The following is a 27,055-nucleotide window of genomic DNA, read 5'->3' as shown; positions in this document are numbered from 1 at the left end:
TCCTCTCGCATGTGCTCAATACACTCTCAGCTCGCTGTGAGTCGAATTAATCGTAAATTTAGTAAAGAACCACTTGGCAGATAAGAGCTTCTAATACTAATTCTAAAACTAATTAGTTATGTGATCTTGAATACTTCATTTCTCCATATTTTTTCTATATAACAAAAGACATGGTCAGTGTATTAATTTCATAGAGCCTCAAGGAAGAACTGCAAAAGGTATAGCTTTAAACAGTAGGAATACCTTGTATCATAGTGTAGAGGTTGGAAGTCTCAAGTCAGTCGGTAAACAGGGCTGGTTCCATCTGTATGTTATAACCTGGATGCAATTATTTCCTTTAATTCATATGCTAAAATACCAAACCTGATGTGATAAGCTTAGCTAGAGCCAATGGAAAGTGTTAGATCCTGACTATTCTCCCAGATGTATATAATTAGTAACATCCGATAAAAACATGAAGGGATTATGTCTGATCTCTGGAGACAGGTACCATTGCTTTCCAGACATTAGATTCAGGTGGCATGTTCCTAGCCATCTTGGACTATAAGCCTTGAGCAAAAAGATTATACAGTTTATAAAATACCCTGTATATGGTATTTTATTATAACAATGAAATGTAACTAAGCCAATTTCTCTAACTCAGTGTATTCCCCATTTAGAGCATATCAATATTTTCCACAATAGGAATTAGGATCTTCCACTGCTTACAGATAATTAATATAAAGAACAGTATTGATAACTTCCATGATTTTCATCTCTGCTGCATGTTTTATCTTTGCTTATGATACATGTTTAAATAAATGAAACTTGTTGATTATAAATGACTTAAATGCTTGTGTTTACAGTTTTAATTAACCTAAAACTCTGATACTTTGATTAAAATATCAGTATTTTCTATTTTGCAGTCAAGATTTTAAAATATCTGTGATGCAGACTCAATCAACCCACAGATTGGTACATGGGACAAAATACTCATATGTCTTTAATAGCTGTTGCTAGTTTTGTGGTATTTGCTTGATAAACTATCACAATTAACTAACCATACAGAAATGACCTTTTGATGCTGACTGACCAAACACCATAGCTATGCAAAGCTCCTATCTCAAACAAATGGGTTTTGTTTCTCTCTACTTAGTAATTGGAATGGTCATCTATCCAATTAATCTTTCCAGAAGTTCTAGGTCTACCATATTTGAGTCTTCTCTATTTATTAGGCAACAGTATTTTTAAGGCTTCGTCTATACTTAAATGATTCTACTTCATTCTAACCCACGGTGCTTGCCTTCACCAATGCCCTTGCCATTCCCTGGGCTCTTGGAAGAACTCCTCATTTCCTCATAGCTATTCTTTCTATTTTCCAACCCATCTATGCCCTGAACCACTAACCATCATATTCCTCGAATAAGAGCCTTCTTTTTTCTTTTTGGTTCTGAAATAAATAACACATTCCTCAATATCAAGTAAAAAATTTACAGTATACCAAAAATTACAAACCACATTGAAATATAAAAATCAAAATCTGCTAATGATTTTGTTTGATGTTATGTGAAACAGGCGTTTTATAGCAGAGATAGGTAGTAAGGAATACTAAAACGTTATTTTTTATCACTTATGCCTATGTAAGGTTACAATGACATTTTTTTTACAGGACAGAAATCAATGCAATTGTTGTAAAGAATTTGTTTGCATTTCTGTGGGCAGGATTCGTTTGTTCCTCTACTAGCAACCCATAGTTTACATTGAATATTAGGAATTGGCAAAACAGTGCAGCCAAGGAGAAAGGCACTCAGCTCTGCAGAATTAAAAAGCCTGGATGACTACTTAGGAACACATCACACTATGCTGAAAGGACTCATGGTGCCCGTTTCTCCAGAGTTTCTCAGAATTGTACTTCAAAGACAATATGGACTGTAACCCTTCTGTAGTTAATGTTCAAGTATTTCCCAAGTAACTCTTTTCCTGTTCTCAACATTTAAAACTTGTTTCATGTCTTTGTGTGAGTGTGTGTGTGTGTGTGTGTGTGTGTGTGTGTGTTTCCCCTGATTTTTTTTCCTGTGATTAAAAAAAAAAAAACCATCATTTTCTCATGGCAGGGTCTATAAACTTTATGTTGCGTTAGGATTTTTCTCTGGCATTTCTTGGGCATTGTAGTAACATTAATTCATACTAAATTTTAGTTGGCTGTTCACTTTCTGAGTGACCTATTAGTTTGAAAGTGTATGGTCTCAGTGAGTGTCTCTTTGTCATGAGTCTCTAGTCACCTGTATGAGATACCAAATGCCTGTTCATGTTTTAGAATTAAAAAAAATCATTAAATTATCTTTAAACCTATATTTATTGTTGTGTCTTTGAATGTTTTGGGATTTTAAATATAATAATGATAAGTGACAGTTTTTTCTAATCACATTACCAGCAATAAACACTCATTGATTATAAATATATTTAAAAGGATATATATACATAAATATAACAAACCAGACTAACCAGACGAGTTAATAAAATTTGCTTCACTTTACTCACAGTGTAGTCAAAGGGCTACTATCATAATTTCTTCCACTCAATTACAGTTTCCAGGAAGCTTTTAACTGCTGCATTGTTTAGTAAGAAAGAATTCAAGAAACATCAACATTCTCCATTGCAGTGTATCCAGTGGGAACTGTACCTCTCCAGTGGATGTCAGAACCTGGCACAGCAGTGATACTACAAAATGTGATTAATTTGTGCAAGTATGTGCAAGATGTCCCCAGGGATTCATGCTGCAATGATGTGGCTACTTCAGAGCACAACAGAAACTTTCAAACTGAGGGAAGGGGATCAACAAAACATGGTCATGGCAGGCCTCAGGGAAAAGAAACCTCTAAGTATCATCTCAGCACAGCCTGTAATTAGAGTGGGAGGCAGAGGTTGAGGGGAGCTCACCTGAGTGTCCTGGAGCACAATTTGGACCTAAACCTATAAAATAAGTCAAGAATCTCAAGTAAATTTGGTTTTCAAAATTTACTCTATGGGCTGAGAGGTAGCTCAGTTGATAGAGTGTTTGCCAGCATACACAAAGCTTTGCTCTAGGTGTGTTGCTCCAGGCCTGTAGTCATCACTCTTGGAAGGTGGAAGCAGGAGGTTGTTTTTGGCCACATAATGTGGACAAGGCCAGCAAGAGACACATGTGACAATCCAAACAATAGAGAAAAGAAGACAACCACACAAACAAAATAAAAGGGATGCTTTTTACTCTAATATGGTCTGTTTGTTAAATTTTGCTGTTTATCTGTCTTTGAATTTGAAATTAAATAAGAAAAATGAGTGGATCAACCACATACAGGGTTGGCCCTGGTAGCTTTCTCTGCATATCTTCATTTAAAACAAGAGTGAAGGCTGAGGATGTGGGTGTCTAGGCAGATACTCTTCAGCTCCTATTAGTTCTTGTCGGGTTATGTTTGACTATTGCAAGTATGCTTGTATAAAATGGATTTTACAAATAAAATAGCTTTGAATTTTATTTCACCTAGCATTTTACAAAATAAGAAGTTTAAAACAATCCAGAAATCCTTGAATTGAATAGAAATGACACACACTATTTAGGAAAGAAAGCAGCCCTGACAGGGTGCATCAACTCTTATCTATCCTTCAGCTATACTACGAGGTGAAAAGGCTCGGATAATGTATTCAAGTCAGACAAGAAAGCAGCAAGAAATTGAGATGATTAAAAACACTGATGAAATATAGGTTTCCATATTTTGGCTTTAATTAAGAACTTTGACACCACCGTATAATGTATTCTGAGAAATGAGCTAAGAAACCATATGGATATCCAAATTTTCTTAATTTCACACAAAGCATTTATAAAATAGTTTATGGTAATGTTTGAAGTTATGCAATAGTATACACAATTTTTCATTTATTATGGTAGATATAACAGTGAGCATTTGCAAGTTTATTTTGAGATTGCTTGTTATTTTCAGAGAATCATACAACTATAAAACATGTAATCTAACAACAAAAGCACATAATTGGAAGGCATGCCACAAAATATTTTCACTGTTCCCATATGGGTGGTTTTTAAGAAGGTGGACATTGTCTAGTGACTAACACAAGGGATCAGCTATAAAGAGGAGGAATCTCATTGGAATTGGAATGCTTTTTAATCTTATTTTCCCTTCAGATTAATATTTTGTTGGGTAAGAAAATCTTTTGGTAAATGTTGAATGGATGTTTGAATCTTCTAATCTATTAATGTAGTAATGTACTTGGCTTGGAAATCCATAAAATAAAATTAAGACTTTTTGCCATTAGAAGCAATTTTACAAGTAAAAGAGTTCAAATATATAAAGTACTCAATTTATAGTCAAGTTTTTGATTGTGAGTCCATGAATCCTTATAACCACAGTAAATAGTTGGTTGTATGTAGACCTTATTATATAACTTATTATAGGTGGCTGTTTTGATATGTGTCCTGTATACCTTCATATAATAGGAACTTATGCATGTCTTCTAATAAAATAAAGTTAGCGAGTACATGTAAAAATTTGAAAAAAAATGTATCCATTAGCAAAGATAATCTTATGTTAATATTTTAATGAAGAAATGAAATTATAAATTCTTAAAAGAAATCCTTATCCAAATTCCATCAGTAACAGTGTTCTATAAGACTGAGGATTATATTGTATGTATACACACACACACACACACACACATATATATATATATACACACATACACACACACATATATATAGCCATAGATGTTCTTCTGATCCATCAGTTTTACTGTTTTCAGACAACTTAACCAGAATAAATTCAACATCTATTTTTCCATAAAATTTACCACACTGGCTTTTTTGTTTTATAATTGCTCATAGTATTTTCCATTCCTGCATATGTATGTGGCATGTATGTGCATACACATGTGTGGGCAGGTATAGGTGGGATCAGTGCCTGTGTCTGTGGTGTCAGAGGCCTGAAGTTGATGAACAAAGTCTAGAGTTGTTCCCTATTGGTCCTTTACCTTACTTTCTTTAAGGTAGGAGCAAACCAAACTCCTTTCCTGTGGAGTATGTCCCTTAATATATAGCAGCAGATTCTTCTCACCAGACCTAAGCTAAAGTCTCAGTCAAAGCTTGCTCCCATCCTGTTTGTCCCAGGGATCCTCCACATTCACATGAGGATAAAATAGCAGGCTAGCCATTACATTCACCCTGAATGGACCCAGGATCTGGAGATCCAAATGCCAGTACTCTTCCTGTGTGGCTGAGCCACAAAAAAGTGGTTAATATGAGTTCATGTCTGAGGTTACTTAATAAATGAGTTAAGTATAAAGGTTATAACATGAGTATAAAAATATAGTATTCCAAGTAAGCTAAATTTATATGTCCCCTGTATTAAATATATGTCCTTTAAAAACAAACAAAGCAAAAGGTTGTATAGGAGCCTATTGAAATCACAAATAAATACCACTACAGAAGTTAAAACATTATTTATATTTCCACTACTCTATACAGCTTTACGAAAGAGAACTAAACGTTTAATTTATAATCTTCTGTAATAAGAGTACCCACCTATACAATATTCATTTTTCAATATTTCATCCCATTTTTCACCAAATTAGGAAGGCAGGGATAGTATAGGGTAAGAGCTGACATACTTTCAAAGACCAATGTTTACTGTTGGAGTTAAGTGTGAAATAAGTTAACTAACAAAAATAATTGAAAAGAAAATGATTATCAAAACAACCACATCTCCTTTATTAGCTCATTCAGGGATATTTTACCATTTCACAACTATTATAATTCCTAATTTAGCATAATTTGACTTATGTACATTCCTATATTTATTATTGATATTTGAGAAAACAGTCTTTAATCTTATTACTATTGACAAATAGAAAGACTTAAATTAGACGGTTCACTTTGAGTCACCAAGAAAAGCCAGAATTTACTATTCTGTCTTTGTTATAGAGTGCTGTCACCCACTTCATCTCTGTCACAGAAATCCAGAAGGAGAACAATAATTCACCACTAGGAACAACGTGGAGTATCAATTCTCAAGCTGTTCTAATTTAAATATTTGTCATTTGAGTAAATGAGTTGATTAAGTAGAAAGATCTATGATGTTCTCACTGTTGTACTGATCTCGGAAGCAATCCTTTTATACATTATTTAAAACAGAAAGCAAAAGTAAAGAAGCTAGTCTTTCATAGGGCTGAAAAGGTAAATACCTGTGAGACAGCAAATGATTTTGATCAAGTGTCATGATTTAGGGAGAACCAGTTTAGCAGAGCTTAAGCCTGAAGAAAAATTTTCTTCTAGATGTACTGCTATCTGGACAATTAATTCCTTGGTAGTTTAGTATATTAATGCAATGTATTTCAATCATATCTCCTCTCTGCTCCAACTTCCAAATCCTCCTGGGCATTTTCTCTTCCACCATTCTCCCACCTCTCCTCCTCTGCTGATTATTTATTAATAACTTAAATTTTAATTTAATTTGGTGAGGACTTGATTAGGAATACTTTTGAAAATATGTATTAAATGTATTTATAAACCAGAATCAGTTGTATATGCATAATTAGGAAAGATATAAAGGCTGTAAATTGTGGGGTGCATTCATGGTGACCTAATGCCTGAATCATCTTATAATCCAATAAATATGCATAGAGTCAATTATAGGTGTAGGAAGTGCTGGATAGCATGGCAACCAGGGCAGGGTAAACACCTTCATGGCTCTTCTACTTTTCTGAGTAGAAACAGGTCAAGTAACTGGTAAATAGCTTCTTTACTAGTGGTGGGTTTCTGTACTGACTTCTTCTCCTCCATGGAGGGGTTTTTCTATGGCTTGAGCTGTTGCTAGTCTTATTCAGGAAGCCACACAGTTTCTGAGCTCATATGTAAATCTACCCGGTTGTGTCTGGAAACTGCAGTGTTCCTAAAAATCATCCACCCCCTTTGGCCCTAGAAGTCTTTCTGGTCCCCCCTTTTACATGTGTGCCTGAGCCTCCTCCAGGAGAGGGGTGTGGCGATTGCATAATATCCCGCTCTCCATTCTCCAGAGCCTCTCACTCCCCTTATGTAGTTCAGGAGTTTGTCCCTGTTAATTACCATGTAGCTTCTTTGAGCTGAGTGATGAACTGACCTAAGGATATAACAATATAATTTCAGGACTGGCTTTCTTTTTAAGTCTATTTATTAGAATATTAATAGAGCCTTTCCACTAGGTCCATGACTTATCTAGTCTTATGTTCATGGTCTCATTAACAGTACCATGCATGGATTCCATTTCATGGAGTGAGACTTAAATCCAAACTTTAATTAGTTAGTCTCCTAATATTTTTGCTCCTATTGCATCAATGGATATATCTTGCAGCTTATGTCAGCTCAGAAGGGATGACACCACAGAAGGGGTGAGAGGAGCAGTCAGTGTGAATCAGACTGCACTTTTTAGTGGTTATTTTTATTTTCTTCCATTTTTTTAGAGAAAAAAACTATGATATTGATTGGTTAAAGAGGAAAAGATAAAGAATTACAGTTTGTAGTGCAATGGAAAAGTGGTCTACAAAGTGAGTTCCAGGACAGCCAGGGCTATACAGAGTATACAGAGAAACCCTGTCTCGAAAAAAAAAAAGGGGTTAATATTATACCAAAAGTAATAAAACTTTGAGAAAAATGAAATTAATAAACTTGGTATACAGTCTACAATATACATTTTTAAATATTTGTGAATCTTACCATTTTTTGTTATTTTGTTAAGGCAATTCTTGAGATTTCATACACACACCAACCATCTAACAACTACATTTTCTCTATATTTAATAATTCTTTGAACAAAGTGTTCCTATTTTTTCCTGAAGTTTGTAAAATTTCTCTCATCTTTCTTTCTCTCTCTGTCTCTCTGTCTCTGTCTTTTTCTGTTTCTCTCTGGGTGTCTCTGTCTCGGTCTCTGTCTCTGTCTCTCTCTCTCTCTCTCTCTGTGTCTTTACAATTCAAGAAGACATTTCTGGCAGACAAAAATCTTGCTTTTGTATCATGTGAATCCATATAATTCTGACATCCTCATACTTAATTTTAAGATCTAGAAATCACACATCTTTAGATTGCCTAAATCTTCATAGTAAATTCCTGAGCACCTCATTGTTTTTCTGAGGCTAACAGTCTAATTGAAGTGTTCTAAAGGCCAGTACACAGCTCAGTACACCTTACCAAATTGTTCTTGCCATCCTGGCATTTCAAACAGATATTCCCATGCAAAGACAGACACATAACAACCTGGATTCTGGGACCTCTTTATGGTTCCATCCTCTTAACTAGTATTTTACTGATAACCAGGGAGGCTACAGGAAGAGAGCAAATAGCACAGTAGCACAAAGCACTACTGTGTATGCAGCATTCTCCAGGGTAGACTACTGCACTTCATGGTGTGAGAGAATGCTTCTGCATTATCTGAGAGAAAAAACAGCTAAATATTCTTGTGCCTGGTGGCTCTGGAGACTAAGTGTGATTATTCCAAATACCAATTATATTTGAATTTTTAAAATACTTTATCACTGAATGAAAAAAAATCATATATGTTGAGGCATGTGAGGGTTTTGGTTTTGCTTTTGATTTTAGAAGTGGTTGAATTGTGGGAGTATAAGATAGATAGACATTTTAGGAGCGGTCTCAACTATATGTGGCTGTACGTTTTTGTAATTGACAACTAAACCTTCTATGCAAGATCACTTTTGCAAAGCTATATCTTAACAATATCATAGCTAAAAAAGAATGACAAGATACTTTGTGAAGTTGGGATAAAAATGTTGACATAAATTTGTTTGAGCAACAGGCTTGTTTGAAAATCAGAAGCCTAATTTGCATATACACAGGACTATAATATGTTCACAAACAAGAGTATAATTTCTATATGCCCAGTTCTATAATGTGTATATTTATATAAATTCCATATTCCAAGGAATATAATGCATATACACACAAGGGTCTTTTTTATGTTCCTTTCCCTTTTGGGGGCAAAACAGACATATATGTCTCATAAGTAGAAATTTAAATTAATTTTTTCTATTGAGTACTAACTTAATGTATTTTACATATAGTAATGGATATCCTTGTGGGCTTAAGATGTACCTTATGATAAGGTATTGTGTGTTCTAAAATAACCCAACCCTGAGATTATCCTGTATAAATTTACTGAGTGCTGGATTAAAAGGATGTCCTACATATAACATCTAGCTAAAACAATTACCTTTATTTCTTTATTATTATCTATTTCTGGGACATATAAGTCACAGATATTTATTAGACTCCAAACAATTACATAATGTTTTAACTTCTGTTTGGCTCTAGCATTTTAGATGTTGCCATTGACTTGTTAGCCACAAATGATACTGCAATTTTTGCACACCTGAGTTTTATAATGATATTTGATATCTATGAAGACATTAACATATAACTTTGTAATTATAAAAAGGAGCAACTATCTCCTATGAATCCCACATATCATTGAAGTAGATTTAATTGATCAAAAGTTAATTTCATTTTGATTGCATTTTGTCAGTGGAGGTAGGAATGGTTAATTCATTTGCAATAACTGCCTTGCATTTTGATTCAATTCAGTCCTTGTGATAAGAATTTGCTTTCTATGAAATCCAGCACTTTATAAAAAAATAACAAAATAAAACAAATGCTGCATTTTAGCTATGATAATGTATGTAAAATATTTCAAGTCTGTGAATGAAGAAGGAATGGAACCAATTAATTAAAACTGTCGGGAATTTTTTAATGGAGGCAGTCTGTGATTAAACACAAAGCTTTATCCAGTAGCAATTAAGTAAACGTGGCCTCGGGTATCGTTGCTCCTTCCCTAGGGAAGGTGTGCTGAAAATCTGGTTGAGTGTTACACTCTATTAGAGATTTATCTGCTTTAATTGATTCAGCTCGATTATAAAACTCTGATGGAACAACTGATACCCAGGACATACTAATCTTACAAGTGAACTTCCCATGAATTAACTTTAACTTCAGCAAGAGAAGAGAACATAACTCATCAGGGTGTTCTGCCCCTGTGAGAACAAAATGGTGAAAGTGAACAAAACACTTGTGATTCATCATTCCTCAAGGACACTTTCTCATGCCAAGTAGATCATTAAATAGTATCCATAGTAGGTACAGAAAATATTTCTAATATCAAATCAAATAAAGAATTAGTAGAAAAGAATAATTCTCCATGTGGAAACAAATAATTCTTTTATTATTGACTAAAGCGGGTCCTTCATAATTTTGTACATGTATAAAAATGCATTTTATTACTCTCACGTACACTGTCTCGTGTCTGCCAACCACCCCCTCTTAGTCTGACTTTCTCCCCATTATTCATTTCCCATATTCATGTTTGTTTTATTTAGAATTGTGGGCCACTAATTCTTTTATGTGACAATGATTTTGGAAGCATCCACTGGAGTCTCACTATTGAGTATTTAACAGAAGAAAATGACTGTGACTCCCCCAAAACTCATCAGTATCCTACAGCTCAGTGGGAAGGAGAAGGGCCCCATGAGCCTGTCTGCAATCCATAATTTACTATTGATAAGCACTGTCTTAGGCAAGTCCAGTGCCGGCAACTGCAGAGGCTATGACCATGTTTGGAAATGGCTGTATCATTTCCTGTAGATAGCATTTGCAATGCCTCTCCCAGTGTTCTGGCCCTTCCATTTTTTCCACTCTCTCTTTTGTGATGTTCCCTAGCCCTTAGAGAGAGTATATAATTGTCAACTTTAGGGCATTGGCTGAAAAATCACTTATCCTTCATTCAGCAATTTACATTGCTTGTGCTGGGTATTCATAAGGCTGCATGGGAGAGCAACCAATTTAAGCTCAGCACCACTAGCTTACAAATAAATGAGACTATGTTTATATTATTTGCCCTTGACAATTACTGTGAGGTAACCCCTAATCTATTCCTCTAAGTGCTGGCAGGACAACCTCCCCAGGTGTGTTCCCCAGATACTTGATGTTTCTAATGGCCCATCTCACCTCATGGCAGATTCCTCTTCACCTCTTGCTCTTCATGCTTCACCTGGTCTCTCCTCTCTCTTCTTCAGGCTTAACCAGGTAGGGCAGAACCCACCTACCTCTAATCACTCCAGTAACTGGCAGTAGCCAATTTTATTTAACCAATGGTTTCAAATCAAGGAACAAGGTTTGCACAACAAAAGCTTGCAAACGTGATAATTCACTTGTAGGCTCAGTCCTTCAGGTAAGCATTACAATATATAGCAACAGATCAAACCTCAACAGGAGAACATATTTAATAGAGTATTATAATTGAAATTTTAGTTCTTTACAATCTGTGCATTCTATTTACTTATTTGTTGTTGTCTGGAGCAGTGTTGTAGCAATAATTTAATGCATTGGTATTTCCTTATAAGGTAGCTTTTTCATGTGAATTCAGCTGTTTAAAACATATCTTAGGGACTAGAAATAATGTACTAACATTTCATAAGACATTCTAATCATGATAAACAGTGAAACAGTACACTCTTTCTAGCAAATTAAACAAACTCCTCATCGGTATCAGTATATGATCAGAAACAATACTAGCTAAGAAAGCAGAACAAGACTTGTGGGTTAGACTCTTTCTTTTCCAGAACTGGCTTTTAAGTTTTTTCTTCTACTCATTACTTTTGATTGGTTTTTGTTTTGTTTCATTTTGTTTTCTTTCATTATTTTTTATTAAATTATTTTAGTATGCTTGTATCATGACACAGCTTGCAAAGGTGTGGTATTTTCCTTGAATATATGTAGGATAAAGCATAATGCATAAATGATCATGTGACTTATAAATATCCAATCACAATGCTTAATACATGTGTACTTATTAGATCACCATGAAAAAAACAATATTTTTTAGATGGGGTTTCTCTGTGTAGCCCTGACTATCCTGTCCAGCCTGACTTCAGGTTCTAGATAAGTATTAACATATTTATCATGTTTTTAATAATGTAGTGTATATTTCTTAATTTCAAGTTTGTGAACATTTTCAATATATGTAGGGATTTGGAGTGGCTATTTACATTGTTTTGCATAAAAATGTGGCCATGGAATGAGAGCTGGGAGGTCTATGGAGATGTATTTCCTTCCTTGCAAAGATAGGAGTCTGCAAAGGGTTAGCTGAAATTTGTCCAGCATTTTAAAATTTATTGGCACAATATGGACCAACCTAAGGACCAATAAGAACCACTTCAAGCGGTATCATAATATCCTTTTATTTTTTTTTTCAATTTATCTCTATTTATTTCCTTCGTACTTTGCCCATCTTTTCCATTATCATGCAATTACACCCTCAGTGGGATGATAAAAAAGAATTCCCTTAGCATTCAGTTCAGACAGTTTTTCTTCCACCATCCTCAGGTATTTTCTACGACTCTTGACTTTAAAAATAGTGACATATAAGCTCTACTGATAAAGATACAATTTACAAATTATACATAACTACCTATAGAATGAGTATGACCATTTTCATGTAGGACAAAGCATACATTATGTATATTTCATATCAGAATCTCCTTATTAATAACTTGTTACAAGTTTTAGACAAGGAAATAGCAACCAAAATGAAATGAACTGTGTATCTCTACCACACTGCCTGCTCACTTCTGGCCACTCAATGCTGCTTGCAGTGGGATGTCTGTCCTTGGCACACAGCAACCTTTGCCGTTGTGATTTTATTTGTCAGTCATTTACTTTCTAAAGATGATATAAACATTTGAAGTGTTTTTCTTCCTGTTTTCCAGACTCTCTGCTTTAATGTAAAATTTTGTGTCCTATATGAATTCTACATTTGTGTTACATATTCTACTGGGGAATAATTCAGAAATTAGTTTGGAATGGAAGTCTGAAAATCCATAGAATACATATTACTAGCATGTATTTAGATTTAGCTTGAACAGAATCTCCTATTGAGTAGAAGTAGCAATGTTATTAGGGACAGTAAGGGAACTGGCCATGAGCCCTAGACTACAAAGGTAATTAATAGTGACTGAGTCATGAAGTAGCTAATTATATGACAGATCTCTTTTTGTGCCCTCTTCTGATAAGGATCTTGGTGAAATAAAAATGGAATGACTATATATATAGATTATTTACTTAGTTTTTATTTTGATGGATATTTTATCTGGCTTTATCTGTCATTTTAAAAGTTATGACTTCAGTGTTCTACAGATATGGACAAAAGTATAGAAGAACAATAACTAAGCTATATTGTTAACCTTCCAATTAGAAAATTGCAAGCCAAAGTTTTAGAAATTGATGATGTGAAGGATTCATAACACAAACTCTGAACTGTATAGTTTATGTTGCAGGAAATATTAAAAAAAAAAAAAAGGAACCCACCAACTCTCAGCAGAGCCCCGAGTTCCTCTTGCTTTCAGGCAATGCCCCATGCACTCTTGATTAGCCATCTCAACACTTAATTACTGGGAAGAACCAAGACTCTTAATGCTTAATTAGCCAATCAGATTTATGTATAACATAATTTATAAAATGCCAATACAAAATTTCAGAGCCAAGTGGTAATGATAAAGCTTTTATCCAATTATTCTAACCTTTTGATAACACCCTGTCAGTCTCCATTCTGGTCCTCTCTCCTCCTGAAACCTCTCTCTCTCTGTCTCAACTCCTTGCTCTATCTCTCTTCTCCTGTCCAATCACAAGCCTCCCACTGCCCTAATATGATTGGACAGGGAAAATCCTACATTATTTCACCCTTTCTGTTTAATTAAAAGAGACTTTTTCTCAAAATATAAGTTGAGCACAACTATTAGGCTTTTTGGAAGTTGTATGGTATAAGATAGACGTAACACCCAGTGCAACATTTTGCCAATAAAATTGAACACTGTCCTCTATCCTAACTTAAAAGACTATAGTTCTGCACCTGACTATGTCCTGGCTTTAGATTGTATGACATCTGAAAACCATCCTCTCACTCCTGAGACCCCTCTCTCTGTCTTTTCAACTCCTCACTCTGCCTCCTTTCACCTGTCCAATCACTAGCATCACACTGCCCTTATGTGATTGAACAGGGAAAATCCTGCAGCAAGTTTATATTCTACACTAACTCATAATAATGACTCCATCTTCTTTTTTTTTAATTTTTAATATTTTTATTACATATTTTCCTCAATTACATTTCCAATGCTATCCCAAAAGTCCCCCATAGCGCCCCCCCCACTTCCCTACCCACCCATTCCCATTCTTTTGGCCCTGGCATTCCCCTATATTGGGGCATATAAAGTTTGCAAGTCCAATGGGCCTCTCTTTCCATTGATGGCCGACTAGGCCATCTTTCGATACATATGCAGCTAGAGACAAGAGCTCCGGGGTTCTGGTTAGTACATCATGTTGTTCCAACAATAGGGTTGCAGATCCCTTTAGCTCCTTGGGTACTTTCTCTAGCTTCTCCATTGGGAGCCCTGTGATACATCCAATAGCTGACTGTGAACATCCACTCCTGTGTTTGCTAGGCCCCGGCATCATCTCACAAGAGACAGCTATATTTGGGACCTTTCAGCAAAATCTTGCTAGTGTATGCAATGGTGTCAGCGTTTAGAAGCTGATTATGGGATGGATCCCTGGATACGGCAGTCTCTAAATGGTCCATCCTTTCATCACAGCTCCGAACTTTGTCTCTGTAACTCCTTCCCTGGGTGTTTTGTTCCCAATTCTAAGAAGGTGCACAGTGTCCACACTTTGGTCTTCATTCTTCTTGAGTTTCATGCGTTTAGCAAATTGTATCTCTGGTTGAGGAGAGAGAAATGACTCCATCTTCAATGGTATTCATTTTCTGTTAAGAAGTTATTTTTTTTATGAAAAAGAGACACTAAAAATGTCTTTATTTTAATTAAGATCTTTTTTGTCTGGGCTAATGTTTGTGTTAAAGCTGATGTTTTTAATATTTCTTGTGTAAAATTGTTTGGTACTGGCAAACTAACTGTTAAAGAAATGTGCCCCTGTTCTCAAATGTTATTATGAACTTTTTCCTGAAAGTATTCATAACTAGTTAAAGGGTATCACCACTGAAGCTTCGCTGTACATCTGAATGGCCAGTAATGCCTAAAGGAGCTTGGAGTCATGATTTTATGACATTAAGAAAAAGGTAAAACTCTTCAGTTTGAAGGGAAACCTCAGAAAATGACTCAAAAATAGTTTGAGAATTTTACAACCTTCTTATTTTATATTTAAAAACCTATATTCCTTATAGTTCTATAAATTTCAAAGTGTAATCATGTAGTCTATATGTAATTATGTAGCTGAGATGTAAATGTAATGAAATTTGTTAGATACCTTCTTAGACTTTATCTTGTCCTACATAATGACTATCATTAAAGAAAAAAATATATCCATATTCTAAATGACTAATATTAATAAAACTTAATATTAATTGAATAAGGGATGTGGAATATTATTTGCAGTATGATCATTACCTATATATTTAAAGATGAATAAATTGCTAAGATAATAGGTTCTAAGTTTAATGAATTCTAGATTATGATTAATTAAACTCCTCTTGGTATAAATGATAGACACCATTGCATGGTATATATCTTACCATCATCAAAATAGTTTATGTACATATTGAATTTGTGTGATTTTCCTTTTTTATTAGATATTTTCTTCATTTACATTTCAAATGCTATCACCAAAACCCCCATACCCTCCCTTCATCCTGCTTCCCAATCCACCCACTCCTGCTTCCTGGTCCTGGCATTCCCCCATCCTAGGGCATATGATCTTCGCAATACCAAGAGCCTCTCCTGCCATTGATGGCCAACTAGGCCATCCTCTGCTACATATGCAACTAGAGACACAGCTCTGGGGGTTCTGGTTAGTTCATATTGTTGTTCCTTCTATAGGGTTGCAGACCCCTTTAGCTCCTTGTATGTTTGTGTTCTTATTGGTTAACTCTACTTTTGATTTCACATTTTGTAACTGTTTTAACACCAAGCAATTCTTTCTGTACTTAGTTCCTTTCATGTATCAAGATTTTACATACACCTTTTATTGTATTCATGTAGATATTTTACAGGCCCATTTCATCTTGGGATTAAACTGCATTAGTTATGGTAAATTTCAAGGGTGGTATATAAATTCCAACCACTCCTACTTAAAGTGTTTACCAATACTGTTTCCCAAGATTCTTAGGTAGTTCATTATCAAAGTCTCAACACAGTTAATAGAATTCTGAATGATAAAGTTGAAATTTAGTGAATGATTTTAGAAGTGGCTGATTAAAGCTAAGTGTTCTATGCCTGTTAAATGCCTTCGTAAACCACAATTGAATGCAAAATGCAAAAGCCTTGGTGCTGGTGAAGGTGGCAAGGAGAAGAAGTAGTAAAAGGAGTGCAAGTAGGATATCTGTTGTCCCTGCTGCTCAGGGGCTTCTCGTGAACGCGGTACCTGATGCTGACTGCTGCTGCTATGTGGTGTGCTCTTGTCAGTCCTCTAAGGAAGGTGCAGACAGTCTCTTGGAACTAGCAGTTTCACATAATACACCCTGATCTCATTCACTTCCAAGTCCTTACCATGTGAGTCATTCCTCATGCCCCTGAAAAGAAAAAGGAAGTGAGGTCGGGGGAGGCAAAACAAAACACAAAGACACACAAGGGCAAATTGTGTTGACCACATACTCACTGGAACATGATCGAACTCCCAATGGCCTTAAACTCCTTAAAGAAAACTGAGCCCTTGCCCACCTGCACCTTGGCCAAAGCTATCTTATCTTAAGGAAAGGCTATAAGTGAGGGTAACTAAAAAAGATGATCCATGCTTTTGTCTAATGAACAAAGAAAGTTAGGAAGAGACCATCCATTGGTTCCTAACTGGGAAAAATATTTTCCTCTATATTTAATCAGTGTGGCTACTCAATATATCTCCAAGAATGTGATACTTAATCCTTCTACTAAAACAAAATTTCCAAGATAAATTTAAATTATACGTACTAAAACAAAATTTCCAAGATAAATTTAAATTATACTTACAAAGGAAGTGGCTGGATTGATCTTGCAAACTAAATTTGCTGTGGGTACTTCTTCACTTAATACCTGCCCTATTGTCTTAATTAGATTATTTTAAGTAGAAAAATTTCAATTTATAAGGATTTACTACTAAAATAAGTTTATAAGTAGATGGGAAGAAGAAAGAGAAGAGAAGGGGAGAGGGAGAGGCAGAGGCAGAAGAAAGAGAAGGTAACAGGGAGAAGGGAAAAGCAAGAAAAGAGAAGGATGCAAGGGAAGGTTAAGATTTCACAAAAGGGTGAGAAGGAAAATGGAAGGAGGGAGAGAGAGGGTTTGTCTATGAGTTAGGACATATATAAATAGATAATTTTGCATCTATTTACTTTCTAGGCAGGATAATCATTGTCAATGTCAGCTTACCTAGCTGTATCTTTTTGTTTCTGATTACATTTTGGGATTGTATATATGGAAATAGATAATAGTATAAGAATGTTAATATGAATCATGCTTTAAGTGTATGAGTGTTCTACTGATCTCAGAAGGCAGGCACTCTTAGGCAATTCGGTGAGCAATATACTTAAGCAATTTCCTCTGCTTACCAATACTATGTCATGTTCTCTCTATCTTGACATTATAAACACTTTGGACTTGACAGTTCTCTGATAGGTGGGTTAAAAGAAGAGACCATCTTGGTAATGAATTATCTTTATCAATGTAAGATATCTTTACTCAAGAGATGCCAATAATGCCACAATCTCCAAGACTGATGATAAAACTACCAGTCCACAGGGTAAGATGTCTTCCTGAGGATGAAACAAAACACATGAGAATCACTGTTTATATCTGTCTGTGTATTAATATAATTTGCCATATGTAAATTTAAAAAGTATAGAACACAGAAAAGTGGATCAGTATCATGTACTACTGTCCATATTTATACACCTCTATGTTAATATCATTTAGAAGAGACTGTAAATGAGAAACCATGAACTTAGCTGATTCTTAAGCCCCAGCTAACCACAAAAGAGGATCTCCATAATAAAACCAACAATGACCCTCCAATGCCTGGGATCCACTCATGATCTTCAGGATTACTCCAAGGGCTTGGGTCACTTCTCCAGCTCTGCCCTTTGTAATACACACCTTGTCTTCTAGGCTCCAGCTGCCTGTACTCCACTGCTGCTGCTATTCTTGGTGGTTATCTCATGGTACTGGCATCTCCAAAACACTGCCACTAGGCTTCACCAATAGCCTCTCATACACTCTCTTCATGGTGCCAAGCCTCAACTACTTTGCATGACTCCTTCAGTCTTGGGCCATCTATTGTAACTGGGGCTGCACCTTCATCAATGGTCTTCCATGGCCTCTCACAGTGCCGAGCTTCAGCTGTTCTTCATAACTCCTTCATGCTTCCCCAACTGTGCCAATCTGCCATGATATTTCTCTCTGGTGTTGGGCTAATGGCAGTGTAACCAGTGCACCGTGGATTTCAGAACCGTGAGCCAACAACAAATATTTTTTCTCTTTAAATATGTCATTTCAAAAGTATTTTATTATAGCAGCGAAAGCCTAACAGATGCAGGCTTCATCTTTGTCTTCCTAACATCCAGAAATAAGAAAAGTAAAAGTTGTGCATATACCCGACATCTGTGATAGTCTATTATGTTAGTGCCCACAGATGACCTGCTACGTAATTATGTCATATTGCAGCTTCCATAGGAAAAAGAAAGAATGCTTCAAAAGCAATATTTTGTTTCATATGCAAGTGTTTTAAGAACTTGAATTGTTCATGTAATACTCTCTAAAAACGATAATTAACTACATTAAATAACATTAACTTAGATTTAAAACATACTTGATAATCAGTCATTTAAATTATCATTTCTTAAATTAAAACTTATTTTTTATGTGGTAGGCAATTAATTGACTCTTGAACCCTGTTAACATGATCCTTACTAGTTTGTGATGGCTTCTTCACTTTCTGGTCTCATCCAGTGTTCAGGCTTACTGTGTACTCTTTCTGCCTTGGATCTCCAAACTGGAAAATTTCCATAAATCCAGCTTCATTGTATAGTAAGTATATAGTCTATCTTTTGGGAAATTAGTAATTGGATGGAAACATGTACCTAAAAGAAGAAGCAAGTGAGGAGGAAGGGAAGACAACTATGTGTAATGACCTACCATGTGCCAAGTGCTTTAGATACTATTTTCCAAATTAAACAAAATAAAACTTGAGTTGCTTTTCATTGAAGAAGCTCAGGTTATGCCAATAATAGGACTAATGACTAGACAAGGCTGCCCACTTTCTCCCTACCTATTAAATATAGTACTTGAAGTCCTATCCAGAGCAATTCGACAACAAAAGGAGATTAAGGGGATTCAAATTGGAAAGGAAGAAGTCAAAATATCACTATTTGCAGATGATACGATAGTATATATAAGTGATCCTAAAAATTCCACCAGAGAATTCCTAAACGTGATAAACAGCTTCGGTGAAGTAGCTGGATATAAAATTAACTCAAACAAATCAGTGGCCTTTCTCTACACAAAGGATAAACAGGCTGAGAAAGAAATTAGGGAAACAACACCCTTCACAATAGTCACAAATAATATAAAATATCTTGGTGTGACTCTAACTAAGGAAGTGAAAGATCTGTATGAGAAGAACTTCAAGTCTCCGAAGAGAGAAATAAAAGAAGATCTCAGAAGATGGAAAGATCTCCCAGGCTCATGGGTTGGCAGGATTAATATAGTAAAAATGGCTATCCTGCCAAAAGCAATCTACAGATTCAATGCAATCCCCATCAAAATTCTAATTCAATTTTTCACTGAGTTAAAAAAGGCAATTTGCAAATTCTTCTGGAATAACAAAAAACTTAGGATAGCAAAAACTCTCCTCAAAATTAAAAGAACCTCTGGGGGAATCACCATGCCTAACCTCAAGCTGTACTACAGAGTAATTGTGATTAAAACAAAACAAAACAAAACAAAACAAAACTGCATGGTAATGGTACAGTGACAGACAGGTAGATCAGTGGAATAGAATTGAGGACGCAGAAATGAACTCCCACACCTATGGTCACTTGATCTTTGACAAAGGAGCTAAAACCATTCAGTGGAAAAAAAAACAGCATTTTCAACAAATGGTGCTCGCACAACTGGCAGTTATCATGTAGAAGAATGAGAATTGATCCATTCTTATCTCCTTGTACAAAGCTCAAGTCTAAGTGGATTAAAGAACTCCACATAAATCCAGAGACACTGAAATTTATAGAGGAGAAAGTGGGGAAACCCTCGAGGATATTGGCACAGGGTAAAAATTCCTAAACAGAACAGCAAGAATCAAGAATCGACAAATATGCAACTTTTTAAGTAATTGTCCTTCCTGCCTCGGTTTTGGTGGGTCAGCATCTGACATTACAGGATGGGTATTGGGTCACATCTCCACTGTGAATTCCTATAGAAAAATCACATTTCACTTCAAATATCTGTTTGCAAATTACCTTGCTTTCTAATTATCAAAAATACATATTTAGGAAAATTTTATGAAATGATATAGTATGATATGATATGACATGATATGGAATGACATGATGTGATGACATGATATGATATGAGAAGGACTTAGGTTTCCACATAGTTTTAGAGGCTTTTTGGTTTTTTTGTTTCTTTGTTCTGAACTTAGGAATATGGCATGTGCTAAAACTATGATGTAGACTCCTACCTAGCTGGTAGTTTTTCATAAGGATAACACTGAAAAAAATTTATATTTTTTGGGTTGGGGGATTTCTTTTTGAAAAAATTATTTTTAAAACACATTTTCCTGTGAATGTGGCTTTAAAATGAGAGCGTACTTGTCACAATATTTGATAGACTTTGTGATTTGATTTCAGAAATGAGATACATTTTAAGAAGGATTATTACCTTTGCAACTTTGAGAAGGATTTTCAACTTAGTTTCATCATTTACAAAACAGAAATAATATACTATTCTATACTAAGTAGATATTAATCATATAAAATATATTACATATAAAAATCAACACTAAAAACAAAAGAAAAAACATTTTAGAAAAATAAGTAGGTAAATAGAAGTCAATAATTTTTGTAAGAATGCGTAAGTATGAGAACTATTCTGACTTCTGGTCTTCAAGTCCCTGGTCCGATTGATGTTACACTTGTAGTTTTGATTGTTCCCACAGAAATTGTTATGATACCTACTTGCTATTTTTAGATAGAAAATTAGAAGCCTCATCAGCACCTTTAGGACCTGTTCTCACTGAAGAAGATTAATGACAGTATTTGTTCTTTGTCAATTAATTAAGCCTTTTGTTTTGTGTAGCACGGCCAAATATTTAGACAGATATAAAAGTGTATCTTGGCATCTTGTCAAATCCTAGCCTGATACTTTGGCTGTCCTGTTTCTGGAGTTGTTCACCCTTTTCATTTACAAAACAACAGCAGACTAGTCTCACACGCAATCACCTCTAACTCTGAATCCTCAAAGGCCATTTTCCATATGTTTTACAGCAGAGGCAGCTGTTGGCAGACATCATTTCATGCAAGCCTATTTTTCCTCTTTTAAGTTTTGAGTGGAGAAAGTCACATTTATAAAAAACCTCAGACATGAAACTGTCACTCTCAATTGTAGACTGAAATGGTACCGAACAGTTTTCTTGTCTAAACATTGGAGATGCATAGTGATTGCTTTACAAATAGAAGAAGCAGGTTCTATACATGCAGCATGTTACAGTTTGTGTGTGGATGTTCCCACGGGACCATCTGTTTGAACACTGTGTTTCCAGCTGGCAGTGCATCTATGGAAAGTTGGAGGGCCTTAGAAGGTAGAACTCAGCTTGAAAAAGCGAGTCTCTCTCTCTCTCTCTCTCTCTTATTAAATGTTTTCTTCATTTTTCTTCATTTACATTTCAAATGCCCCCTTTCCTAGTTTCCTCTCTGAAAATGAAAACCCCCTATTACCTATACCCTATACCCTATACCCTCCCCCTGCTCCCGAACACACGCACTCCAACTTCCAGGCCCTGGAATTCTCCTACACTGTGGCATAGAATCATCGCAAAACCAAGGGCCTCTCCTCCCATTGATGGCCAACTAGGCCATCTTCTGCTACATCTGCAGCTAGAGACATGAGCTCTGTGATACTGGTTAGTCCATATTGTTGTTTCTCCTATAGGGCTGCAGACCCCTTTAGCTCCTTGGGTACTTTCTCTAGCTCCTTCATTAGGGACCCTGTGTTCCATCCAATAGATTACTGTGAGAATCCACTTCTGTATTTGCCAGGCACTGGCATAGCCTCACAGGAGACAGCTATATCAGGGTCCTGTCAGCAAAATCTTGTTGGTATATGCAAAGTGTGTCTCTTTTGATGGTGAGAGTCTATCTAAGTCTGACACACATTTTTGATTCTTGATCTTGGGCACTTAGCAGGTTGCCCTGAAAGCTTCTACCCAACAGGTGAGCCTTGACCACCATATATTCCCTACCATGATTATTGTTCTTCTTTGATTATTGAGCAGAAATAATCTCTCTTTCCTATAGCTGCATCTGTTAGGTTTTGTATCACAGTGGTGAAATAACTAATATGATAAACTACAGAGGCTGTTCAGTGAAGGAAATTTATGCTTGTGAATTCAGAAATAAAATAATGCAGGGGAGTCTCTTTGAGCCATTTTTTCTTTTAAAATATTTTTAGAAGATAGTATTTGTTTATTTATTTATTTATTTATTTATTTATTTATTTATTTCATGTACATAGATGATTTGTCTGTTTGTATGTCTATACCTAATATTCATTCAGTGTCCAGGAAAGCCAGAAGATATTATTGTATCTCTTGAGATTAACGTTGCAGATGGTTTTGAGCTACCAGGTAGATTTGGGGATAGAACATGAATTCCATGTTAAAGCCAACAGTGGTCATCTCCTAGCCCCTGAGCCAAGCATTGTGTTAAATAACTATATCTCTTAGCTTATTGTACCTGTACACAATAGTTGAGATTGCAAACACCTAAAAGGAGGAAATTTATTTATTTATTTATTTATTTATTTATTTATTTATTTATTTTTAGCATATGTCTTCAGTTTCTCATCATTTATTTTCCTTGTTTCTGACCTCTGAGAAGGCAGGGCTGGAGAAAACATTATGCACCACAGTTGCCTTCTTCAGGGTAGCCAAGAAGTAAAGAGAGAGAGTAGGGCACAGGACAAAACAAGCTTCTGTGGCATATCCCAATGACCACTTCTCCCCAAGCCCCAAATCCTGAGTGTGCTGCCATCTTTTGATAGCCTTTCTGTAAATAAATCAATGCACTGATGAGATAAGAAACACTATTTTCCAGTCACCTCCCAAAGGCCCAGTCAGTGTACACTGCTTCATTCTGTGTCACAAGTTCAACACCCAAGCCTTAGAGTGGCACTAAATCCAAGTCATTGTGGCAACATACAGTGCTTCACTTATCGTCACAATTCTAGAATGTGGAGCACTTAATATTCCCATGGTATAAATGATGAATCTAAACCACAAGCAGATTAAAAGATTCATCCAAACTTATTGCTCAAGTCTGTGATATTAGGCAGTGTGTTTCTCAGCTTTTAGCAGAGGCTAAAAGCACAAGATTACATGCCAGCAGAACTTACTATCTTCTGACTGATACCTCTCTTCTTGACTTGTAGTGGATCTTTTACTTGTGCATTCACAAGATAAGAATAACACAAAAATCTGCAAGGTTACAGAAAACAAGTGTAGTGTATAAAACTAGCTTATTTCTCTGTGGAACAGAACACCCATCACAATAAATAAACATGAGAGATAACAACAGAGCTTTATTTTAGCTTTAAGTTTTTGGAAGTTTGGACAACTAAAATTTTTCCTTTTGTAAAGAAAAGCAGGCTGAGAAAGAAATTAGGGAAATGACACCCTTTACGATAGCCAAAAATAACATAAACCACCTTGGTGTGACTTGAACCACGCAAGTCTCTGAAGAAAGAAAGCAAAGATCTCAGAAGGTGGAAAGATCTCCCATGCTCCTAGATTGACAGGATTAATATAGTAAAAATGGCCATCATGTGGAAAGTAATCTACAGATTCAATGCAGTCCCCTTCAAAATTCCAACTCAGCTCTTCACAGAGTTAGAAAGGGCAATCTGCAAATTCATCTGGAATAACAAAAAACCTAGGATAGCAAAAACTATTCTCAACAATAAAAGAACCTCTGGTGAAATCACCATCCCTGACCTCAAGCGGTACTACAGAGAAATTGTGATAAAAACTGCATGGTACTGGTACAGTGACAGACAGGTAGATCAATAGAATAGAAATGAAGACCTATAAATGAACCTACACACCTATGGTCACTTGATATTTGACAAAGGAGCTTAAACCATCTAGTGGAAAAAAAGACAGCATTTTCAATAAATGGTGCTTGTTCAACTGGCAGTCTGCATGGAGAAGAATGCATTTCATCAATTCTTATCTCCTTGTACAAAGTTCAAGTCCAAGTGGATCAAGGATATCCACATAAATCCAGGTACACTGAAAGTAATAGAAGAGACAGTGGGAAAGAGCTTTGAACACATGGGCACAGGGGAAAGTTTCCTGAACAGAACATCAATGGCTTATGTTTTAGATCAAGAATTAATAATAGGACCTCCTAAAATTGCAAAGCTTCTGTAAGGTAAAAGACAATGTCAATAGGACAAACAGCAAATAATAGATTGAGAAAAGATCTTTACCAATCCTATATCCAATAGAGGGCTAGTATCCAATATATACAAAGAACTCAAGAAGTTAGACTCCAGAGAATCAAATAACCCTATTAAAAATGGGGTAGAGAGTTAAACAAAGAATTCTCAACTGAGGAATATCTAATGGCCAAGAAGCACCTAAAGAAATGTTCGACCACCTTAGTCAAATCAAATAGTAATGCAAATCAAAACAACCCTGAGATTCTACCTCACACCAGTCAGAATGGCTAGGATCAAAAACTCTTGTGACAGTGAATGCTGGTGAGAATGTGGAGAAAGAGGAACACTCCTCTATTGTTGGTGGGATTACAAGCTGGTAAAACCATTGTGAAAAATTGGACATAGTATTACCTGAGGACCCAGCAATACCTCTCCTGGGACATACCCAGATGATGTTCCAACTGGTAATAAGTACTCATGCTACACTATGTTCATAGCAATCTTATTTACAATAGCCAGAAGCTGGAAAAAAACCCAGATGGATACAGAAAATGTGGTACATTTACACAATGGATTACTACTCGGCTATTAAAAATAATGACTTAATGAAATTCACAGGCAAATGTATGGAACTTGAAAATATCATCCTGAGTGAGGTAACTCAGCCACAAAAGAACACACATGGTATGTACTCACTGATAAATTAATATTAGCCCAAAAGTATGGAATACACAAGATTCAATTCATAGACGATTGAAACCCAAGAAGGAAGACCAAAGTTTGGATGCTTCAGTGCTTCTTAGAAAGGGGAACAAAATACTCACAGGAGGAAATATGGAAACAAAGTGAGTAGCAGAGACTGAAGGAAAGGCCATCCAGAGACTGTCCCACCTGGCAATCCATCCCATATACAGTCACCAAACCTGGAAGCTATTGTGGATGCCGGGAAGTGCTAACTGAAGGGAACCTGATATGGTTGTCTCCTGTGAGGCTCTGTCAGCGCTTGACAAATACAGAGGCAGATTCTTGCAGCCAACCATTGGACTGAGCGCAAGGTCCTGATGGAGAAGTTGGAGAAGGAACTAAAAAAGCTTGAGGGAGTTTGCAGCCCAATGGAAGGACCAACAATATCAACAGGCCCGGACCCTGTAGCTCCTGGGGACTGGACTACCAACCAAAGAGTGCACACGGAAGGACCCATGGGTCTGGCGGCCGCATATGTGGCAGAGGATAGACCTGTTGGACATCAGTGGGAGGAGAGGCCCTTGGGCCTGAGGGTGTTCAATGCCCCAGAGTAGGGTAATGCCAGGGAGGGAAGATGGGAGTGAATAGGTGAGTGGGGAGCACACTCATAGAGGAGGGGGGAGGGAGAATCAAATAGGGTGTTTCAGAAGGGGAGACTTGGAAAAGGGAAAACATTTGAAATGTAAACAAAGAAAATATCCAAGAAAAAGAAAAGAAAAAAAGAAAAAAGGAAAGAAAAAAAGAAGTGCATGCTGATAGGAGCTTGATATAGCTGTCTCCTGAGAGGCTCTGCCAGAGCCTGGCAAATATAGAGGCCAACCATTGACCAAGCACTCTGATCCCCAATGGAGAAGTTAGAGAAAGGACTTGAAGGAGCTGAAGAAGTTTGCAACTCCATAGGAAGTACAATATCAAACAACCAGATCACGTTCTCACCCCCCCACGCCCCCGAGCTCCCAGGGACTAAACTACCAACCAAGGAGTACACATGGAGGGACTCAAGGCTCCAGCTGCATATGTACCAGAGGATGGTGTTGTCAGGCATCAACGGGAGGACAGGCCCTTGGTCCTGTGAAGGACTGATGCCCCAGTGTAGTGGAATTCGAGAGCAGGGGGGCTGGAGTGGGTGGGTGGGTTGTTAGGTGTGGGAACACTCTCATAGAAGCAGGGGGAAGGAGAATGTGATAGGGTGTTTTTGAAGGGAAACCAGGAAAGGGGATTACATTTGAAATGTAAATGAAGAAAATATCCAATAAAAAAGTCATTAATATATCTAAACAAAGTTTAATTAAAACCCTTTAACCCTTTTATAATTTTATTATGTGTAAATGTTGTTTTCAATTGTTATTTCTATTTTTCATATATATATATATATATATATATATATATATATATATATATATATATGTGTAAAATCTTTCTAACCAGCCAGTATTTGATTACATGTTTCACTGGGGTCTAATATACATATTTGATGTGAAATATAAATTTACTAAAACACACAATTTAAAAAGTTAAAAATATACATTTATATTAAGATTTTAAGATATAACCTTACCTGTATTATAACAAAGGCAGTTAGTTTACATATAAATATTTATTTGTAGATAATGGAATTTGT

At 36.1% G+C, this 27,055-nt stretch overlaps 1 protein-coding gene across 6 annotated transcripts in view; it reads left to right on the top strand.

Annotated features, from left to right (window-relative positions):
• The window catches only part of Erbb4 (erb-b2 receptor tyrosine kinase 4), a 1,038,774-nt gene that overhangs the window by 486,457 nt on the left and 525,262 nt on the right, over positions 1-27,055 (top strand). The window lies entirely within an intron of this gene.

This window comes from Mus caroli, unplaced genomic scaffold (genome assembly GCF_978045245.1).
Source record: "Mus caroli unplaced genomic scaffold, Mus_caroli_1 scaffold_1, whole genome shotgun sequence".
NCBI lineage: Eukaryota > Metazoa > Chordata > Mammalia > Rodentia > Muridae > Mus > Mus caroli.
The sequence above is the reverse complement of the archived record's forward strand: the minus strand, read 5'-3'. Positions and strand labels throughout refer to the sequence as shown.